A 22253-nucleotide genomic window follows, 5' to 3' on the forward strand; every position below is an offset into this window, starting at 1 on the left:
GGTTTGATGCAGATCCGAGCGCTGCTCCGAGCAGCAGGTGAACAAAACTCGGCTGTTTCTCAGTCGCGCAACAGGATTCATAGTAGATATGTGGTTGCGGACACAGTTCAGTTGGCGCATAGCCCAAGATCACCTCCGCGGCGTGAGAATCGTGGTCATCGCCAGGATCAGTATCTGGGTCGAGGTCACGGGCAGTATGATCATCAATTTCCCCGTGATGACCACCGTCGAGTGCCTATGCCCCCTCCGAGGGACGAATCGTACGCGCCCGGCGGTATGATGACAGGCTCCTGTATGGTGACGAGCAGAGAGCTCCGATTGATCCCAGAGAACCTGGATTCGATGCAAGATCAGTTCTGGTCCAGGGTTTGGTTGACAGAGGCAGAGCACACAGAGAAGGGCAAGATAGAGATCGCCCAGTCGGGAACAGAGCATTTGTTTCTGGGCCCGAGTGTTTCAGTAGAGCCATCTGAGCTGCTGAAATCCCTCCCAACTTCAGATTGGCAATAGGAGCGAGTAAGTTCACCGGTGAATCGAAGCCCGACACGTGGTTGGAAGATTACTGAGTGGCTGTGCAGATTGGTGGAGGCAACGATGACGTAGCCATGAAACACCTCCCCCTGATGCTTGAGGGTTCGGCCAGGGCCTGGTTGAATCAGTTGGCCGCTGGAAGTATTTTCTGTTGGGATGAGCTAGCCCGAGTGTTCATTAAAACATTCGAGGGCACTTGCAAGTGACCTGCCGGGCTGACTGAGCTGCAGCATTGCGTCCAGAAACCGAATGAAACTCTAAGAGATTTCATCCAGAGATGGACCACTCTTCATCATACAGTGGAGAATGTGTCAGAGCACCAAGCAATTTGCGCTTTCAAAGAAGGCGTACGATACAAAGAGCTTAATCTGAAGTTTAGTCATTCAGGAGGTATGTTTCTAGGCCGAATGATGGAAATTGCCACTCGGTATGCCAATGGCAAAGAAGAAGATCGACTCCGCAGTGGCAAGGGAAAACCAGTCGGTCAAGGTCAGGACACTGGAGGTGGAAATTCCAATCGGAAACAGAAACGTAAAGGTGAAGTTGCAGGTCCCGCCGAGGCCGCAGTTCTGAATCAAGGAAAATTCAAAGGAAAACCTAAGGGGTCGTGGGTGCCCAAAAAGGTGAAGGATCAGTCCGGCAACAATGTTCTGGATTTGCCGTGTCACATACACACGAAGAAAGATGAGGAGGGTAACTTGATTCTGCCCAAGCATACCACTCGACAGTGTCGGCTCCTGATTCAGCAGTTCCGAGAGGCTCAGCCCCCAGAGAAGGACTCTGATAAGGAGGAAGAGAAAGAAGAAGATGATGGTTACCCCAATGTGAATGCTACTTTGGTGATTTTTGTTGACTTAGAGAGCAAAAGTCGACTGAAGGTCATTAACAAAGAAGTGAACATGGTTGCTCCGGCAACTACGACGTATTTGAAGTGGTCGAAGACTCCTATTACATTTGACCAGTTCGATCACCCAACGCACGTTGCTACCCCCGGGCGGCAAGCGTTGGTGGTTGACCCAATCATTGGGGGCACCCGACTGACCAAGGTTCTCATGGATGGTGGCAGTGGATTGAACATTCTGTATGTTGAGACCCTCCGAGGGATGGGCATTCCGATGTCCAAGCTTAGTGAGAGCAACATGCGATTCCGTGGAGTCATCCCAGGAAAGAAAGCAGATTCACTCGGTCAGATCACTCTTGATGTGGTTTTCGGTGATTCAAAGAATTACCTCAAGGAAAAGTTGACATTTGAGATGGTGGATTTTCACAGTGCCTACCATGCTATTCTGGGTAGACCCGCATATGCTCGTTTCATGGCTCGACCATGTTACGTATACCTCAAGTTGAAGATGCCTGGTCCCAGAGGCGTGATCACAGTCACAGGGAATCGGCAAAGAGCGGAAGAGTGCCTCCAGAAGGGCTCAAAGATTGCCGACGAACAGATGGCAGCAGTAGAGATGGAAGAATATCAGAAGAATGCAGATCCGAGTGATTTGCTGCGAGCTAAGAAGCCTACTTCAGAGTCTGCGTTTCAGTCGGCCAGAGAGACAAAGCCTGCACATATTCACCCGACTGATCCCAATGCTGCTCCGACCCACATCTCAACAACACTCGACAGCAAATAGGAAGAAGCGCTCATCCAGTTCCTCTGTGAGAACTGGGACATCTTCGCATGGAAACCATCTGATGCTGGGTGTACCTAGGGGACTGGCTGAGCACCGTTTGCGTGTCGACCCGAAAGCAAAACCTGTCAAGGAACACCTCCGTCGGTCCGCCGTGGAGAAGAGGAAGGCAATTGGCGAAGAGGTGGCTCAGCTTCTGGTAGCTGAGTTCATCTGCGAGATATACCACACTGAGTGGCTCGCCAATGTCGTCATGGTCCCCAAAAAAGATGATTCACTTCGTATGTGTATCGATTTCAAGCACATCAATCGGGTCTGCCGAAAGATCACTTCTCTCTTCCCCGCATCGATGAGATAGTCGACTCAACTGCAGGGTGTGAGCGTTTGTCCTTTTTGGACGCGTATTCCGGGTACCATCAGATCCGACTGTATGGACCCGATGAGATAAAAATGGCCTTCATCACCCCATTCGGGTGCTTTTGTTATGTGCCACGTTCATGCGCATGATTCAAAAGTGCATGCTCACTCAAATCAGTCGGAACGTGGAAGCATACATGGATGATATTGTGGTTAAGTCACGTAAAGGTTCCGACCTGCTGACTGACCTCGCTAAAACGTTTGCCAACCTAAGAAGATATGATATCAAGCTCAATCCGTCGAAGTGCACATTCGGAGTCCCAGGTGGAAAGTTACTCGGTTTTCTCGTTTCCGAACGAGGGATCGACGCAAACCCAGAAAAGATTGGAGCAATTCTCCGAATGAAACGCCCTGTGCATGTGCATGATGTTCAGAAGCTTACTGGTTGTTTGGTTGCATTGAGTCAATTCGTCTCTCGTCTCGGTGAAAAGGCATTGCCTCTTTACCGACTGATGAAGAAGTCTGACAAGTTCGAGTGGACTCCCGAAGCCGAAGCAGCGTTTGTAGAGCTCAAAGCCCTGCTTTCCACCCAGCCGATGCTTGCTGCCCCAGTCAGCAAAGAGCCTCTATTGTTATATATCGCATCCACTGGACAAGTTGTCAGCACAGTGCTCATAGTCGAGCGGGAAGAAGAAGGCAAAGCCTACAAAGTTCAACGCCCAGTGTACTATATTTCTGAAGTCTTGACTCCGTCCAAGCAAAGGTATCCGCATTACCAGAAGCTTGTCTACGGGATTTATTTGACCACAAAGAAAGTTGCACATTACTTCGCAGACCACTCGGTTTTAGTCGTCAGCGACGCTCCATTATCAGAAATTCTGAACAATCGGGATGCAACCGGTCGAGTGGCCAAGTGGGCGATTGAACTCCTTCCTTTCGATATCAAGTTCGAAGCAAAGAAAGCAATCAAGTCTCAGGCAATAGCAGATTTCCTCGCCGAGTGGATTGAACAGCAGCAACCGACTCGGGTTCACTCGAAACATTGGACTATGTTCTTTGATGGGTCCAAGATGTTGAACGGTTCTGGTGCTGGAGTGGTCCTGGTATCCCCAAGAGGCGACAAGCTCAATTATGTACTCCAGATTCACTTCGACTCCTCAAACAATGAAGCTGAGTATGAGGCACTTCTTTATGGGTTGCGTATGGCCATCTCACTCGGCGTCCATCGCCTGATGGTTTACGGCGACTCAAATTTGGTGGTCAATCAGGTAATGAAGGAGTGGGACATCAGGAGCCCTGCCATGACTGGTTACTGCAATGTAGTGAGAAAGTTAGAGAAAAAGTTTGAAGGGTTGGAGCTCCACCACATACCCCGACTCAAGAATCAAGCAGCTGATGATCTGGCAAAGATAGGCTCCACTCGGAAGCCTATTCCCAGTAATGTGTTCTTGGAGCATCTCCATACCCCATCAGTCCAAGAAGATCCCTTTACAAAGGAGCCCCCGCAACCGATAAGTTCAACCAATCCGACTGAGATTGAAGCTCCAGCAGTAGTCGACTTGATCATGGAGGTTTTAGTGATCACTCCCGACTGGACGTTGCCATACATTGCATATCTGCTCAGGCAGGAGCTCCCAGAGGATGAAGATGAGGCCCACCAGATCGTCCGTAGATCCAAAGCCTTCACGGTGATAAGTGGGCAGCTTTATAGAGAAAGTGTTACCGGAGTAGCTCAGCGTTGCATCTCTCCAGAAGAAGGTCGACTGATCTTAAATGAGATTCACCCGGGGACCTGTGGTCACCACGCGTCCTCTCGGACCATCGTGGCCAAAGCATACCGAGCGGGATTTTACTGGCCACGTGCGAATGAGATGGCTAAAGATATAGTCGACAAGTGTGAAGGCTGCCAGTTTTACTCAAACATGTCTCACAAGCCTGCATCTGCCTTGAAGACTATTCCACATGTCTGGCCATTTGCAGTTTGGGGGTTGGACATGGTTGGACCTTTCCAGACCGGCAGAATCGGCTTCACTCATTTGCTCGTAGCAGTCGACAAGTTCACCAAATGGATCGAGGCCAAGCCTATCAAGAATCTTGACTCAAGCACTGCCATTAGTTTCATGAGAGAGCTGATATTCCGATATGGAGTCCCTCACAGCATTATCACAGATAACGGCTCCAACTTTGATTCTGATGAGTTCAGAGCATTCTGCGCTTCCCAAGGCACTCGGGTCGATTACGCATCCGTTGTGCACCTGCAGTCGAATGGGCAGGCGAAAAAGTGAATGGCTTGATCCTACAAGGGCTGAAACCCCGATTGATGCGCGACCTCAAGCACGCAGCTGGAGCTTGGGTGACTGAGTTGCCATCTGTCCTGTGGGGATTGAGAACGACTCCCAATCGGTCGACTGATCGAACCCCTTTCTTAATGGTATATGGTGTTGAAGCTGTGCTTCCGAGTGATTTGCTGCACAATGCCCCCCGAGTGGAACTCTTCTCAGAAGCTGAAGCTGAACATGCATGCAAGACGCAGTTGATCTCCTAGAGGAGGAACAAGAGATGGCTCTGATCCGGTCGACCATCTATCAACAAGACATGCGTCGATTCCATGCCCGAAATGTCAGAGGCCGAGCATTTCAGGAAGGAGACCTTGTGCTTCGAGTGCACCAGAAACGACCTCACAAACTCGCTCCCGCCTGGGAAGGACCCTTCATCATAACCAAGGTGCTCCACAATGGGGCGTATCACCTTTACAACGTAGCCAAGAAAGAAGACGAGCCACGCTCGTGGAATGCGGATCTGCTCCGCCGTTTTTATACCTAAACACTCGATTCGACGAGTTGTAATAAGAATCCTTCAGTTTGCTTATTAAAGACATGATTTTTGCAGTATATTAATGATTGTTTTCACATAAGCATGTGTGTTCAAATCCCCCAGTGGGTGGCTTAGTCGCGAACCCGATTCGCCTAAGTTTCAAAAACACTCCGAATGAAGAGCAACCCTCTCACTCGGGGGCTTAGCCGCGAACCCGATTCGCCTAAGGTACAAAACGAACTCCGAGTGAAGAGCAACCCTCTCACTCGGGGGCTTAGCTGCGACCCCGTACTCGCCTAAGTTACAAAAACACTCCGAGTGAAGAGCAACCCTCTCACTCGGGGGCTTAGCTGCGACCCCGTACTCGCCTAAGTTACAAAAACACTCTGGGTGAAGAGCAACCCTCTTACTCGGGGGCTTAGCCGCGAACCCGATTCGCCTAAGTTGCAAAACGAACTCTAAGTGAAGAGCAACCCTCTCACTCGGGGGCTTAGCTGTGACCCCGTACTCACCTAAGTTACAAAAACACTCCGAGTGAAGAGCAACCCTCTTACTCGGGGGCTTAGTTGCGACCCCGTACTCGCCTAAGTTTCAGAAACACTCCGAGTGAAGAGCAACCCTCTCACTCGGGGCCTTAGCTGCGACCCCGTACTCGCCTAAGTTACAAAAACACTCCGATTGAAGAGCAACCCTCTCACTCGGGGGCTTAGCTGCGACCCCGTACTCGCCTAAGTTACAAAAACACTCCGAGTGAAAAGCAACCCTCTCACTCAGGGGCTTAGCTGCGACCCCGTACTTGCCTAAGTTACAAAAACACTCCGAGTGAAGAGCAACCCTCTCACTCGGGGCTTAGCTGTGACCCCGTACTCGCCTAAGTTACAAGAACACTCCAAGTGAAGAGCAACCCTCTCACTCGGAGGCTTGGCCATGCACTCTGAGCTGTGCCACAAGTACAACGTATGGTTGCACTCTGAGCTGCGCCACAAGTACAACGTCTGGTTGCACTCTGAGCTGCGCCACAAGTACAACGTATGGTTGCACTCTGAGCTGCACCACAAGTACAACGTCTATTCCGAGTGAAGAGCGATCCTCCCACTCGGAGATTCAGCTGCGATTCTAAAATTTGCCCGAGTCAAGAAATCTGAAGATAATAAAGACGAAGCAACTGCATTCAAAAGAAACGGCCAAGTTCAGATAAATCCGGCAAAGTTCAGAACCACCAGCACAAGTACTCGAGCACCAAGCCCGAAAGAGTTTAACGATTACAGAATCACTCGGCATTCCGAGGCAAATAAAGTCAAGTTATCAAATTTTTCACTCAGCAGGAGGAGGACTTGCTGGCTCGACGAAACTGTCTAAGTCGATGCCGTCTGCAATGCGAGTAGCTGCATCGATGAAGGTCTCCATGAAGGATTGGAATTGAAGCTTCTTGGTGTTCGCAACCTTAAGAGCCGCCAGCTTCTTCTCTTCTTTGATTTCCTTGCAATGAACGCGGACGAGTGACAAAGCCACGTCAGCACCACGGCGGGCAGATGACTTCTTCCATGCCTGCACTCGGTCCGGGATGCTGTGGAGTCGAGTCATCAGTGACTCTAGGTCATTCAGAAGCACATCCTCTGGCCATAACTCCTTGTCGATCCGGGATAGCGCGACCTTCAGTCGAGCGATGTAATCCAAGACACTGGCAAGGCGAGATTCCAGTCGCAACACGTTCATTGCAGCTTCGTCCTTGATGGGGGAGTTGATAGGGTCCAGACCTGTCTCGATCCGCCTAGTTTCTTCCTCGAAGTTCTGACAGAATTCTGCACGCACAAAAAGGTGTTGAAGTGACAGTAACATAATGGAAAAGTTCTCTGCAGTCAGTTGATAAAGAAAAGTACCTTCAATCATGAGGAACATCTTCTTGGAAAGACCTCCCAGATAAGTTTCCAGTTCATCTCTCTTCCGAGTGAGAACATCAACTCTGTCTGCCAAGGCCACCTTCTCCTCCTTCAGCTGCATGACTTCCTTCTTCGCTTCATCAACAGCGGTTTTCAGCTTGGCGTTCTCTTCTTCGAACTTTCCGACTGAAGCCAGCTTCTTGTCGGCAAATTCAGCCTTCTCCCGCGCTGTATTCTGTGCCGCTGCAAGGTCAAGATCCTTCTACTCCAGAGCCTGCTTCATTTTGTCTAAAGAAATAACATTCTTCAGACGAGCTTGGAGTTGATGGTTTTCACTACGGACATCTGTTCGAGTGGAATCACTCGGTTTAAAGGTTGAGAGGAAAATATGGCAAGGCGAGCAGTCGACAAATTGTTACCTCCCATGACAACTGCTTCATCTTGGGCTTTCTTCAGGTTTTCCTTAGCCAAATCCAGGTCGAGATTGAGTTGAATCTTCTTCTTCTCCAAATCAGCAAACTTGGATCCAAGCTCACAGGATTTCTGCAATCAATAAACAGGACACGTCAGTCGACAGAAACAAGGATCAGTCACTTCTGAGTGATAAGTTGCAAGGTCAGATTCTTATGACAAAAAGAGTTCTAAGACTACTGCTGAATCAAACATTCAACAACAGTCTCGGGGACTTGGTACCTCTTGAGCATGCGTTGGTTTTCCCTTGAAGAGGAAAGGGTGATGCAGCAAAGTAGCATAAGTATTTCCCTCGGTTTTTGAGAACCAAGGTATCAATCTAGTAGGAGATTACACACAAGTCACCTAGTACCTGCACAAACAATCAAGAACCTTGCAACCAACGCGATAAAGGGGTTGTCAATCCCTTCACGGTCACTCGCAAAAGTGAGATCTAATAAAGATAGTAAGATAAATATTTTTGGTATTTTTGTTGTATAGATTAGAAAGTAAAGATCGTAAATAGTAAACGAGATGTGATGTAAATATAAGAGATGCAATATAATAAGAAAGAGACCCGGGGGCCATAGGTTTCACTAGTGGCTTCTCTCAAGATAGCATATATTACGGTGGGTGAACAAATTACTGCCGAGCAATTCATAGAAAAGCGCATAGTTATGAGAATATCTAGGCAATGATCATGAATATAGGCATCACGTCCGTGTCAAGTAGACCGAAATGATTCTGCATCTACCACTATTACTCCACACATCGACCGCTATCCAGCATGCATCTAGAGTATTAAGTTCATAAGAACAGAGTAACGCATTAAGTAAGATGACATGATGTAGAGGGATGAACTCAAGCAATATGATATAAACCCCATCTTTTTATCCTCGATGGCAACAATACAATACGTGCCTTGCTGCCCCTACTGTCACTAGGAAAGGACACCGCAAGATTGAACCCAAAGCTAAACACTTCTCCCATTGCAAGAAAGATCAATCTAGTAGGCCAGACTAAACCGATAATTCGAAGAGACTTGCAAAGATATCAAATCATGCATATAAGAATTCAGAGAAGAACCAAATATTATTCATAGATAATCTTGATCATAAATCCACAATTCATCGAATCTCGGCAAACACACCGCAAAAAGTATTACATCGAATAGATCTCCAAGAACATCGAGGAGAACTTTGTATTGAGAACCAAAGAGAGAGAAGAAGCCATCTAGCTAATAACTATGGACCCGAAGGTCTGTGGTAAATTACTCACGCTTCATCGGAGAGGCTACGGTGTTGATGTAGAAGCCCTCCGTGATTGATTCCCCCTCCGGCAGATCGCCGGAAAAGGCCCCAAGATGGGATCTCACGGGTACAGAAGGTTGCGGCAGTGGAAAAGTGGTTTCGTGGCTCTCCCTGATGTTTTTAGGGTATAAGAGTATATATAGGCGAAAGAAGTACGTCGGTGGAGCTCCGTGGGGCCCACGAGGGTGGGGGCGCGCCTACCCCCCTGGGCGCGCCCTCCTGCCTCGTGGCCGCCTCGCGGAGTTCCAGACTTCAACTCCAAGTCTTCTGGATTGCGTTTGTTCCAAGAAAGATCATCGCGAAGGTTTCATTCCGTTTGGATTCCATTTGGTATTCCTTTTCTGCAAAACACTGAAATAGGCAAAAAAACAGAAACTGGCACTGGGCCTTCGGTTAATACGTTAGTCCCAAAAATAATATAAAAGAGCATATTAAAGCTCATTAAACATCCAAAATAGATAATATAATAGCATGGAACAATCAAAAACAGCCAAATTCCGACGCCGTCCGTGCCTCCCCGAGCTCGCCTAGAACCTCTTCGTGACCGCGGTGAGCACCCGGTCATTTCCCCCCTAACCCTGCTCCCCGTTTGGTTGCCGTAGCACCGTTCCCCACGAGCACCGAACCATGCCGCCGCCCGAGCTCCTCGCCGCCGTGGCCACAGTCGTCATAGCTCCCAACCGAGCACACCCACGTACTCACCGCGCCGCGTAGGTGCCGTAGGAGCTAAGCACGCCACTCCACGGCCACCGCAGCCCCGTTCCCGAGTGCGCCCGAGCTCCGGCCGCCGCGGTCGAGCTCCTCGCCATCGCCTCCGGCCACCCCAGGCCCGACTGGCGCCACCGCCCGACGCGCGCTGGTCTGGGCTCTCGAACGAGCCCAGCCACGCTGCGAACGGGGCACCACAGCCCGCGCCCGAGTGCCCCGCCGCGTCTGGCCTCGCCGGCGTCACGACGCCAGTGGGTTTGACCCTGCTTGACCGGGGTTTGACTTCCCCCCCTGACCCACTGACGTGTGGGGCCAGCCCCTGTTAAAAGTTAGTTTAGTTTAAACCTAAACTTAGTAAGGCACTGAGAGACTGACAGGCAGGTCCCACGGGTCAGGTTTGACCCTGGCCAGCCCGTTGACTCGCTGACGCAGTGATGACGTCAGGCTGATGCAGTATTACATTTTCTGGATTTATTTTTATTCAGGAAATTCCAGAAAATAGTATAAACTTCTAAAAATCATATAAAATCAACCGTAGCTCAGAATGAAATAATTTATATATGAAAAATTATCAGAAAAATGCAATCTATCCATCTGTATCATTTTCATGCATGTCAAACTAAGTTATACCTGCTGTATAGGTGAAAACATGATAATGCACTATTTGAATTCATAGTTTGAATGTGAATTTGAATCTTTGGTTCAAATCAACTCAAACCATTCTGCTCTAGCTTGCATTAGCCCAAAACACATTCATATTGCCATGTCATAGCATGCATCATATTGTGCATTGCATTGATCGTGCCCTTCTCTGTTTGCCGGTAATCGTCCCCTCTCAGTAGCCGATGCTCCGATGACGTGATCGATGACACCGATGAAGAACTATAATATCTTCAGAAGTGCCAGGCAAGCAACCCCCCCTTGTTCAACCCGATACAATCCCATTCTCTCGCTCCTGCTCTCTTCTACTGCATTAGGACAATCGATTCAACTGTTACATGCTGCGGTAGTTGAACCCCTTTTCCTCTGCATGACCTGTCATTGCCACAGTAAATAGATGAAACCCACTTGCATGAGTAGGAGTTGTTTGAGCCCTGATGTGCCTACTCATTCATGCTTGTTTGTCATGCCTGCTACTGCTTAGAGTTGAGTCGGGTCTGATTCATCGGGGATGAATTGGAATGGTGATGAACATGTCCTACTGTGTGTGAGCCAAGTGTGTGAACACGATTTGGTAAAGGTAGCGGCGAGAGGCCATGTAGGAGTACATGGTGGGTTGTCTCATTGAAGCCGTCCTCAGGAACTGAGTTCTGTGTTTGTGATCCATGATACAGTTACTACCACGCATTGGGCCCGAAACCAATGGACCCTCTCGGCTTCTTAATCACCCTTGTCCTCTGTCCAGGAGTTGCAAGTAGTTTCTGGTGTTTGTAGTATGCTGGAGGCCGTGGACAGCGCTGACCGAGGGGTGGGCTGTGATGCGGTAGGCACGTGGCACGGTGTACCGGGCGCCCGTTTGGTGTCTCGGGAACCCTGCACACATCGTTCGGGGCCGTATGTGGAAACCTCGGCTGGACTCCCTGCGGATGGAACCTGAATAGGCGATAAACCTGGACTAGAGACTTGAGTGTTTAGGTAGGCTGTGGCCGACTCCCTCGCCAGGCTTCCGCTTGAAGGTTGCCGAGGTACACGACGTGTACATGGTGGTAAGTGGCGAGAGCGTGTGTGACGAAGTACACCCCTGCAGGGTTAACATCATCTATTCGAATAGCCGTGTCCGCGGTAAAGGACTTCTGGGTTGCCTATAACAGTTCATAGACAAGTGAAAGTGGATACTCTAAAATGCGCAAGATAAGCGTGAGTGCTATGGATGGCGTTCTCGTAGGGAGACGGGAGCGGATCCATAGTGGTGTATTGATATGGTGAATATGTGGACTCGTGTGCGCCACCCCAAAAGAGTTGCTTGCAGTCGTAGTTCAGGTTAGCCACTGAGTCAAAGCTGGCTTGCTGCAGTTAAACTCCACCACCCCCTTTTGGTACCGATGCATATGTAGATAGTTCTGATGTAAGTCTTGCTGGGTACACTTGTACTCACGTTTGCTTATTTTATGTTTTGCAGAGAGACGTCAGTCTCGCTAGTAGTTCCGTGTGGACTTCGACGTTTAGCTTGATACCTCAGCTACGATCTTGTGCCCTCGGCAGGATCTGGTAGATAGTCAGGCTTCTCAGCCTTTTTCATTTGTAGATGTCTGTACTCAGACATGTTAAGCTTCCGCATGTGTTTTGACTTGTATGCTCTGAATGTTGGGTCAAGAGACCCATGTTTGTAATATCTGGCTCTTCGGAGCCTAATGAATAAATACTCTGAGTCGTAGAGTCTTGTTGTGATGCCATGTTGTATTTGCACATATCGAGCATATTGTGTGTATGATTGAAATGCTTGGTATGTGTGGGATCCGACAACCTAGTTGTTTATCCTTGGTAGCCTCTCCTATGGGGAAATGTAGTCTTGTGCTCCCATGAGCCATAGTAGTCCGCTACAGCCCAGTTCACCGGAGTCCTGCTAGCCCAGCACTACTGCTCCGGAACACTTGACTGGCCGGCATGTGTTTCATATCGCTCCTGTGTCTGTCCCTTCGGGGAAATGTCACGCGGTGACATCCGGAGTCCTGCCTAGCCTGCTACAGCCCGGGTTCCCGGAGTCCTGTTAGCCCAGTGCTACAGCCCGGATTCGCACGCTGCTGACCGACACGTTCGATGTTGATTCAGGTATGCCTGTCCCCATACGTTAGTGCCGCTTTGGGTTCACGACTAGCCATGTCGGCCCGGGTTCTTTGTCATATGGATGCTAGCGACATTGTCATATACGTGAGCCAAAAGGCGCAAACGGTCCCGGGCCATGGTAAGGCGACACCCGTGGGGGTACCGTGCGTGAGGCCGCAAAGTGATATGAGGTGTTACAGGCTAGATCGGTGTGACTTGGAATCGGGGTCCCGACAGCGTTGGTATCAGAGCCTGACTGCCTGTAGGTTTACGAAGCCAAACTGGTCGAAGTTGAGTCTAGAAATGCTTTAGTTATATAAGGGAATTGATTGTGGAAGGGAACGTAAGGCTCTTTTTACTCCTTTACCTTATGCCCTTCTGATCTGAGTCACCCTCTTCTCTTCTACGGGGATTAAGAACTAGGCTTCTCATCTTTCTATCAGGATCACGTGTTACTAATCCGTAGAATCTTAGGATTGATGGATTTAAGCCCCAGTTCAGTTTCTACTACTTCCATGTGTTCTTAGTTGATCTCAGAACATTGATATTGTAATGTTAAGTGGTTATGCCACCATTTTTTGTAGGATGTCTCAAATCCTTTGAGCATTTACAGCCGTTATGCTGTCCGAGTCATCCCAGGCTTCTAAATAATCTGATGCATTTGCAAATCCCTTCTTTCTGTTCTCGATGTTCCTTTGGGCCAGATTAACCACACTAATCGTTGAGTTGAGGTACTCTGTTGCCTTGACATATATGTTGGAGTTATTATTATGACCCTAGGTGTCTTAGAGGACCACTTAGTAATCTAGCAATGCTTGCATCCCCAGTGTGATGATTCTGGCCATTATTCTCGAAAGCATCCCGTGATGCCATTTAGTTAGTAGGCATTCTATTCCTGGGTTTAAACCCGAGATCCACTCCACTCACCTCCTGTTGATAGTATTTGCTAGCTCCTTTAGGATATTAGTAACCTTTGTGATAGTCTTCGAGGTCCGTGGTATATCGTTCTTCCAAATACCATGAACCATTCATGGCAGAAGTTCTTTTAACCAAAAGATCACAACCAGGGCGCTCTTGAGGAGTACTCCATTCATATTGTGACTCTGCCAGTCCTTCCTTCTCTACATGGGTTATCCGGAAGAAATATGTTGAATTTGTTCGACATACTAATCCATGCATCCACAACTTAGAAAAACATATGTTCCTTTGGGTTGTCCCTCTTTAGTTATTTTCTGGCCCTCGTCTATCAATTGATAGTCAGGAGTAATTGTGCATTTGTGTTATCGATGCCTATTATTCTTGTGGTCTGTCAAGCCATTCTAATCCGGAATGACTAGGAGAAACAAACTCCAGTACCTCGTCCATCTCTGGGATTGGGTCAAAGTAGTTGTATTCCGCAGATCAAATGCCTAACCAGCTTTTGTTCTGTTCTACCTTCGAGTATTACCCCCTTTATGTCGAGAATATTGTAGGAATTGCACCATCTCTCACGAATTCTTAACGCAGTGATACTTCTCGCCATCATTGCTCATTCCTCAGTTCCGTGTCGTCACGGCCGGAATGCCGACAGGTGAACTATGATGTGTGAAATCTATACTCCTAGCAACTCCGTTGCTTGGTAGTTAAAGGACAATAATTTCATCCTTAGCGTGTTGGTTACTGAATCACATCCTAAGGTTGATCGTGCTACCCAGTCCTTATTCCCGGTGCACTTTTCGATAATGAGTTAGGATAGTGTCAGTCCTTGCTTATTCGGTCATATCGTCTTGCTTTGAAAAGCAAGATCGTTCTCGAGCTTAGTAACATATCGGTGGTTCGTGATGTTCCGAATATCTTCTCGGAAGTGTCACCAGGTTGCCACCTGACCAACATGTTGAGTTCGTGATCAAGTGGGTCTCTTGTAAACCACCCCTTCTCCAAGAATCCGTGCTGGATACCCCTGAGCTAGTTGGTTAAGCAAAACAACAACTTGGAGAGTTGGAAGATAAAAGCTTATCTGACTTAGTTTATCACTAAGGGATATCTTTTTGTGTGTGTTGAAGATAGATGATATCTTCATCGATTGGTCCCTATGATCAGTTGTTGGACCTATTCTCATATTAAGACTTTGATTTGAGTATGGGCTATCATCAAGTCAAATCAGAACCAACGATGTTCATAATGTTGTCTTACTCGTGGTTGATCCCTCGAGCATACACCATTATATCTTTTGGGTCTGATCAATGCTATCACTTGTTCATATAATTATGGAATTCCATCTCCATGGAAACCTGGATGAAATGTTGTTGAGCCCATCAGCAACACTGCTACCTTCTCCATGATTCGTGTTGAACATCCAGCTAGTATTGGAAACTTTATAAGCATTATCTTCGTGATCCGTTCATGAAGCATATGTTGGATGAAAGAAGTGACTTACTCTGATTCATGTGCATTAGATGCAAGTTGCCGCCGTGGATTCGAGAAAGTTGTTTTGCTTCCTCTGGAATCATCCCAAGTCAGTCATGCATATGTGCGAAGTATACCATGGTTTGGAGACTTGCAACCTTCATTCGATATGTATCCTTAGCACACCAAGCCACTAACTGACTTGTTTAAGGAAAAGGAGTTCCTTCATAAGAGCTAATCCGGACTTATGAAAGGACTTCGATATCCTCGTTGATGGTTCCCAACCAGAACTCGGTAGTGTTTTATTATAAGACTACCATGTGATCATGCTTGTCTGGGACAACGTGCTCACATGTATGTAGCAGAACTAGCTCATGTTTTGGAGCTTGCTATCGTAGTTCATCCCCTGAGAATCTTGCAACGTCTTCTCGTCGATTTGTGTTGCAAACCTTAATTTTCTTTCTAGACTTGATGAAACCAACTAGACCTGGTTTCTAGACTGAAACCAACTAGATCTGAATCTCAGGCAGATATGATGGTTGGAACATTTCCCAAGAATTATAATATTGCCTCTCGATAACCGGTAAAGTGGATGTCGTGGCCAACACATCCAGCCGGAAGGCCTATTATTGTAGTATCTTGATTGAGGAAGTTGGCCACCTCCCCATAAGGATTCCCTAGGATTTATTCCACTAGTTATTCCCTATGGATTCCTGCGCACCCAAAGTCCGACCTTTACTTGATGTTCTAGATATCAAACCATATCTATGAATGGGTTACGCTAGCACATCAAGGAGAACATTAGAAGCGGAGTGCTAAATGTCTCTCGGTCGATCATCCAGATTTTGTTCCCTTGGCTTCGCTAAGGTGAAATCTGGGAAAGTGTTGTCCTCCTTTGCACCTGCATCCTCCATCACCGTTCATCATGGTAGTATGATGTGTTGTCAGGATCCTCGACATGGATGTTGGTAAAATCTTGATGTATATGGAAATGCTCAAGTTCTTGAAAGCACGCTCAGTCACTCGGTTATATCCTTGGTATCAACTGGAATATGCCTTCCATTTGCCGAGTTGTTCTATAACCATAGTTTCCTTTCCAAATTGAGTGTGCCATTCTTTTGAATTCTTTCGAACGATCGATTGCGATTGCCTTAGGCTGGCATAAAGAGTTTCAATGATATTTATATCAAAAGTAATTCTTTTTGCCACTTCAGGGAATATTTCTACGAGCCATCTTCCCTAAGGTGCCTCGTTATGGAGTCATGGCAATTATCTCCTCGCTACTTTGAAACCATGCACCGTCTTATTCAGCGTGGAATTGTGTTTATCAACTTGAATCTTCGTTCTCTGTTTCACTTCATCCCTCTCTCGATGTATGTGTTGAGTCTCAGCTCAAGAGATACTCAACGTCGCATTCCGTGAGTTGATCGTGAGTTGCTCGATCTTTAAGGAGATCGATTTCTATAGAGTTTTCCCTTGTCGTCATCGTGTTGGATGAAGATCTCGAAAGCAAAGACGTCAACATTAATTGAAGCAACGGATCAACATCTTCGCGAAGAGCAATTGGATCATGAAGATGGTGTTAGCTTGTGTCCCTCTGTCTTCCTCACGTCTTGAATCTCGGGACGAGATTCTTGTTTAGTGGGGGTGAGTTGTCACAGCCCTAGAATTGCTTGTAGTTAGTTGCATGAAAGCATTCATGTCATCATGTCTAATTCAAATGAATTTGAATTGGGGATGACCAAACCCTAGCACCAAATGAATTCAACTAGGTTCAAAATAAAAATATTTTCATTAAACCCAAAATGCCCTTCAAAAATGTTCATTATTTATGGAAAAAGGTTAAAACCTTCACCAGAGGTCATGCACATTTTTCCAAGGCATTTATGGTCTTTGAAATTAATTCAAACATATTTGAATTGGAGCTATTTAAATGCTATATACATTTTAGGTGCACCAAAAATGTTGGAAATTGTTATGGGTCACTGGAATAATTCAGACAACACCCCTAATTATTTCCAGGATTTTATAAAATGGTTTAGTATTTTACTAAATCAAAACAAAACAAATTAAACTAGAAAACAGAAACAATTAAGTAAGAGAGAGAGAGAGAAGGCCACTGGGCCCCTCACCTGGACATACCTGGCGCCCCACCACGGCCCAGGAGCTGGCCCAGCCCACCAGAGCCGCCACCGTCTCCCACCCCGCGCCAGAAGGACGCCAGAGGGACGCCGGGCGTGTGGTCGCCGCGCGCGAGGCCACCTCCTGCTTCCGCCGCTTCTGGACGCCTCCACGAGTGCCACGGCACCTCCCCGACCCCCTCTCACTTCTCCCTCACTCGCTGCACTCCCTCCCCTCCCCTGTCTCTCTCCCCGCAGCACCACCGAACAGAGCCGTCGCCACCGTCGCCGTTGCCGTGGCCACCGGCCACCCCTCGCCCCGCCGATGAGTCCACGAGCTCCGCCTCGACGCCTTGAAGCTCCCCCTCAACGCGAGCATCGCCGGACGCCCTGTCGCCTCGCCATCGACCCGTCGTCTCCGCGCACGGCCGTGCATCGCCGCCGCCAAATTCCGACGCCGTCCGTGCCTCCCCGAGCTCGCCGAGAACCTCTTCGTGACCGCGGTGAGCACCCGGTCATTTCCCCCTAACCCTGCTCCCCGTTTGGTTGCCGTAGCACCGTTCCCCACGAGCACCGAACCACGCCGCCGCCCGAGCTCCTCGCCGCCGTGGCCACAGTCGTCATAGCTCCCAACCGAGCACACCCACGTACTCACCGCGCCGCGTAGGTGCCGTAGGAGCTAAGCACGCCACTCCACGGCCACCGCAGCCCCGTTCTCGAGTGCGCCCGAGCTCCGGCCGCCGCGGTCGAGCTCCTCGCCATCGCCTCCGGCCACCCCAGGCCCGACTGGCGCCACCGCCCGACGCGCGCTGGTCTGGGCTCTCGAACGAGCCCAGCCACGCTGCGAACGGGGCACCACAGCCCGCGCCCGAGTGCCCCGCCGCGTCTGGCCTCGCCGGCGTCACGACGCCGGTGGGTTTGACCCTGCTTGACCGGGGTTTGACTTCCCCCCTGACCCACTGACGTGTGGGGCCAGCCCCTGTTAAAAGTTAGTTTAGTTTAAACCTAAACTTAGTAAGGCACTGAGAGACTGACAGGCAGGTCCCACGGGTCAGGTTTGACCCTGGCCAGCCCGTTGACTCGCTGACGCAGTGATGACGTCAGGCTGATGCAGTATTACATTTTCTGGATTTATTTTTATTCAGGAAATTCCAGAAAATAGTATAAACTTCTAAAAATCATATAAAATCAACCGTAGCTCAGAATGAAATAATTTATATATGAAAAATTATCAGAAAAATGCAATCTATCCATCTGTATCATTTTCATGCATGTCAAACTAAGTTATACCTGCTGTATAGGTGAAAACATGATAATGCACTATTTGAATTCATAGTTTGAATGTGAATTTGAATCTTTGGTTCAAATCAACTCAAACCATTCTGCTCTAGCTTGCATTAGCCCAAAACACATTCATATTGCCATGTCATAGCATGCATCATATTGTGCATTGCATTGATCGTGCCCTTCTCTGTTTGCCGGTAATCGTCCCCTCTCAGTAGCCGATGCTCCGATGACGTGATCGATGACACCGATGAAGAACTATAATATCTTCAGAAGTGCCAGGCAAGCAACCCCCCCTTGTTCAACCCGATACAATCCCATTCTCTCACTCCTGCTCTCTTCTACTGCATTAGGACAATCGATTCAACTGTTACATGCTGCGGTAGTTGAACCCCTTTTCCTCTGCATGACCTGTCATTGCCACAGTAAATAGATGAAACCCACTTGCATGAGTAGGAGTTGTTTGAGCCCTGATGTGCCTACTCATTCATGCTTGTTTGTCATGCCTGCTACTGCTTAGAGTTGAGTCGGGTCTGATTCATCGGGGATGAATTGGAATGGTGATGAACATGTCCTACTGTGTGTGAGCCAAGTGTGTGAACACGATTTGGTAAAGGTAGCGGCGAGAGGCCATGTAGGAGTACATGGTGGGTTGTCTCATTGAAGCCGTCCTCAGGAACTGAGTTCTGTGTTTGTGATCCATGATACAGTTACTACCACGCATTGGGCCCGAAACCAATGGACCCTCTCGGCTTCTTAATCACCCTTGTCCTCTGTCCAGGAGTTGCAAGTAGTTTCTGGTGTTTGTAGTATGCTGGAGGCCGTGGACAGCGCTGACCGAGGGGTGGGCTGTGATGCGGTAGGCACGTGGCACGGTGTACCGGGCGCCCGTTTGGTGTCTCGGGAACCCTGCACACATCGTTCGGGGCCGTATGTGGAAACCTCGGCTGGACTCCCTGCGGATGGAACCTGAATAGGCGATAAACCTGGACTAGAGACTTGAGTGTTTAGGTAGGCTGTGGCCGACTCCCTCGCCAGGCTTCCGCTTGAAGGTTGCCGAGGTACACGACGTGTACATGGTGGTAAGTGGCGAGAGCGTGTGTGACGAAGTACACCCCTGCAGGGTTAACATCATCTATTCGAATAGCCGTGTCCGCGGTAAAGGACTTCTGGGTTGCCTATAACAGTTCATAGACAAGTGAAAGTGGATACTCTAAAATGCGCAAGATAAGCGTGAGTGCTATGGATGGCGTTCTCGTAGGGAGACGGGAGCGGATCCATAGTGGTGTATTGATATGGTGAATATGTGGACTCGTGTGCGCCACCCCAAAAGAGTTGCTTGCAGTCGTAGTTCAGGTTAGCCACTGAGTCAAAGCTGGCTTGCTGCAGTTAAACTCCACCACCCCCTTTTGGTACCGATGCATATGTAGATAGTTCTGATGTAAGTCTTGCTGGGTACACTTGTACTCACGTTTGCTTATTTTATGTTTTGCAGAGAGACGTCAGTCTCGCTAGTAGTTCCGTGTGGACTTCGACGTTTAGCTTGATACCTCAGCTACGATCTTGTGCCCTCGGCAGGATCTGGTAGATAGTCAGGCTTCTCAGCCTTTTTCATTTGTAGATGTCTGTACTCAGACATGTTAAGCTTCCGCATGTGTTTTGACTTGTATGCTCTGAATGTTGGGTCAAGAGACCCATGTTTGTAATATCTGGCTCTTCGGAGCCTAATGAATAAATACTCTGAGTCGTAGAGTCTTGTTGTGATGCCATGTTGTATTTGCACATATCGAGCATATTGTGTGTATGATTGAAATGCTTGGTATGTGTGGGATCCAACAACCTAGTTGTTTATCCTTGGTAGCCTCTCCTATGGGGAAATGTAGTCTTGTGCTCCCATGAGCCATAGTAGTCCGCTACAGCCCGGTTCACCGGAGTCCTGCTAGCCCAGCACTACTGCTCCGGAACACTTGACTGGCCGGCATGTGTTTCATATCGCTCCTGTGTCTGTCCCTTCGGGGAAATGTCACGCGGTGACATCCGGAGTCCTGCCTAGCCTGCTACAGCCCGGGTTCCCGGAGTCCTGTTAGCCCAGTGCTACAGCCCGGATTCGCACGCTGCTGACCAACACGTTCGATGTTGATTCAGGTATGCCTGTCCCCATACGTTAGTGCCGCTTTGGGTTCACGACTAGCCATGTCGGCCCGGGTTCTTTGTCATATGGATGCTAGCGACATTGTCATATACGTGAGCCAAAAGGCGCAAACGGTCCCGGGCCATGGTAAGGCGACACCCGTGGGGGTACCGTGCGTGAGGCCGCAAACGGTGTGACTTGGAATCGGGGTCCCGACACAAGCATCCCCAAGCTTAATTCCTACTCGTCCTCAAGTAGGTAAATGATAAAAACAGAATTTTTGATGTGGAATGCTACCTAACATAATTTTCAATGTAATTCTCTTTATTGTGGCATGAATGTTCAGATCCATAAGATTCAAAATAAAAGTTTAATACTGACATAAAAACAATAATACTTCAAGCATACTAATAAAGCAATCATGTCTTCTCAAAATAACATGGCCAAAGAAAGTTATCCCTACAAAATCATATAGTCTGGCTATGCTCTATCTTCATCACACAAAGTATTTAATCATGCACAACCCCGATGACAAGCCAAGCAATTGTTTCATACTTTTGATGTTCTCAAACTTTTTCAATCTTCATGCAATACATGAGCGTGAGCCATGGACATAGCACTATAGGTGGAATATAATGGTGGTTGTGGAGAAGACAAAAAGGAGAAGATAGTCTCACATCAACTAGGCGTATGAACGGGCTATGGAGATGCCCATCAATAGATATCAATGTGAGTGAGTAGGGATTGCCATGCAATGGATGCACTAGAGCTATAAGTGTATGAAAGCTCAACAAAAGGAAACTAAGTGGGTGTGCATCCAACTTGCTTGCTCACGAAGACCTAGGGCAGTTTGAGGAAGCCCATCATTGGAACATACAAGCCAAGTTCTAGAATGAAAAATTCCCACTAGCATATGAAAGTGACAACATAGGAGACTCTCTATCATGAAGATCATGGTGCTACTTTGAAGAACAAGTGTGGTAAAAGGATAGTAGCATTGTCCCTTCTCTCGTTTTCTCTCATTTTTTTTTATTTGGGCCTTTCTCTTTCTTTCTTTTTTGACCTCTTTTTTTTCGCCCGGAGTCTCATCCCGACTTGTGGGGGAATCATAGTCTCCATCATCCTTTCCTCACTGGGACAATGCTCTAATAATGATGATCATCACACTTTTATTTACTTACAACTCAAGAATTACAACTCAATACTTAGAACAAAATATGACTCTATGTGAATGCCTCCGGCGGTGTACCGGGATGTGTAATGAATCAAGAGTGACATGTATGAAAATCATGAACGGTGGCTTTGCCACAAATACGATGTCAACTACATGATCATGCAAAGCAATATGACAATGATGGAGCGTGTCATAATAAACGGAACGGTGGAAAGTTGCATGACAATATATCTCGGAATGGCTATGGAAATGCCATAATAGGTAGGTATGGTGGCTGTTTTGAGGAAGGTATATGGTGGGTGTATGATACCGGCGAAAGGTGCGCGGTATTAGAGAGGCTAGCAATGGTGGAAGGGTGAGAGTGCGTATAATCCATGGACTCAACATTAGTCATAAAGAACTCACATACTTATTGCAAAAATATATTAGTTATCGAAACGAAGTACTACGCGCATGCTCCTAGGGGGATAGATGGTAGGAAAAGACCATCGCTCGTCCCCGACCGCCACTCATAAGGAAGACAATCAATAAATAAATCATGCTCCGACTTCATCACATAACGGTTCACCATACGTGCATGCTACGGGAATCACAAACTTTAACACAAGTATCTCTCAAATTCACAACTACTCAACTAGCATGACTCTAATATCACCATCTTCATATCTCAAAACAATCATAATGAATCAAACTTCTCATAGTATTCAATGCACTTTATATGATA

The sequence above is a fragment of the Aegilops tauschii genome, chromosome 2 (genome assembly GCF_002575655.3).
Source record: "Aegilops tauschii subsp. strangulata cultivar AL8/78 chromosome 2, Aet v6.0, whole genome shotgun sequence".
NCBI lineage: Eukaryota > Viridiplantae > Streptophyta > Magnoliopsida > Poales > Poaceae > Aegilops > Aegilops tauschii.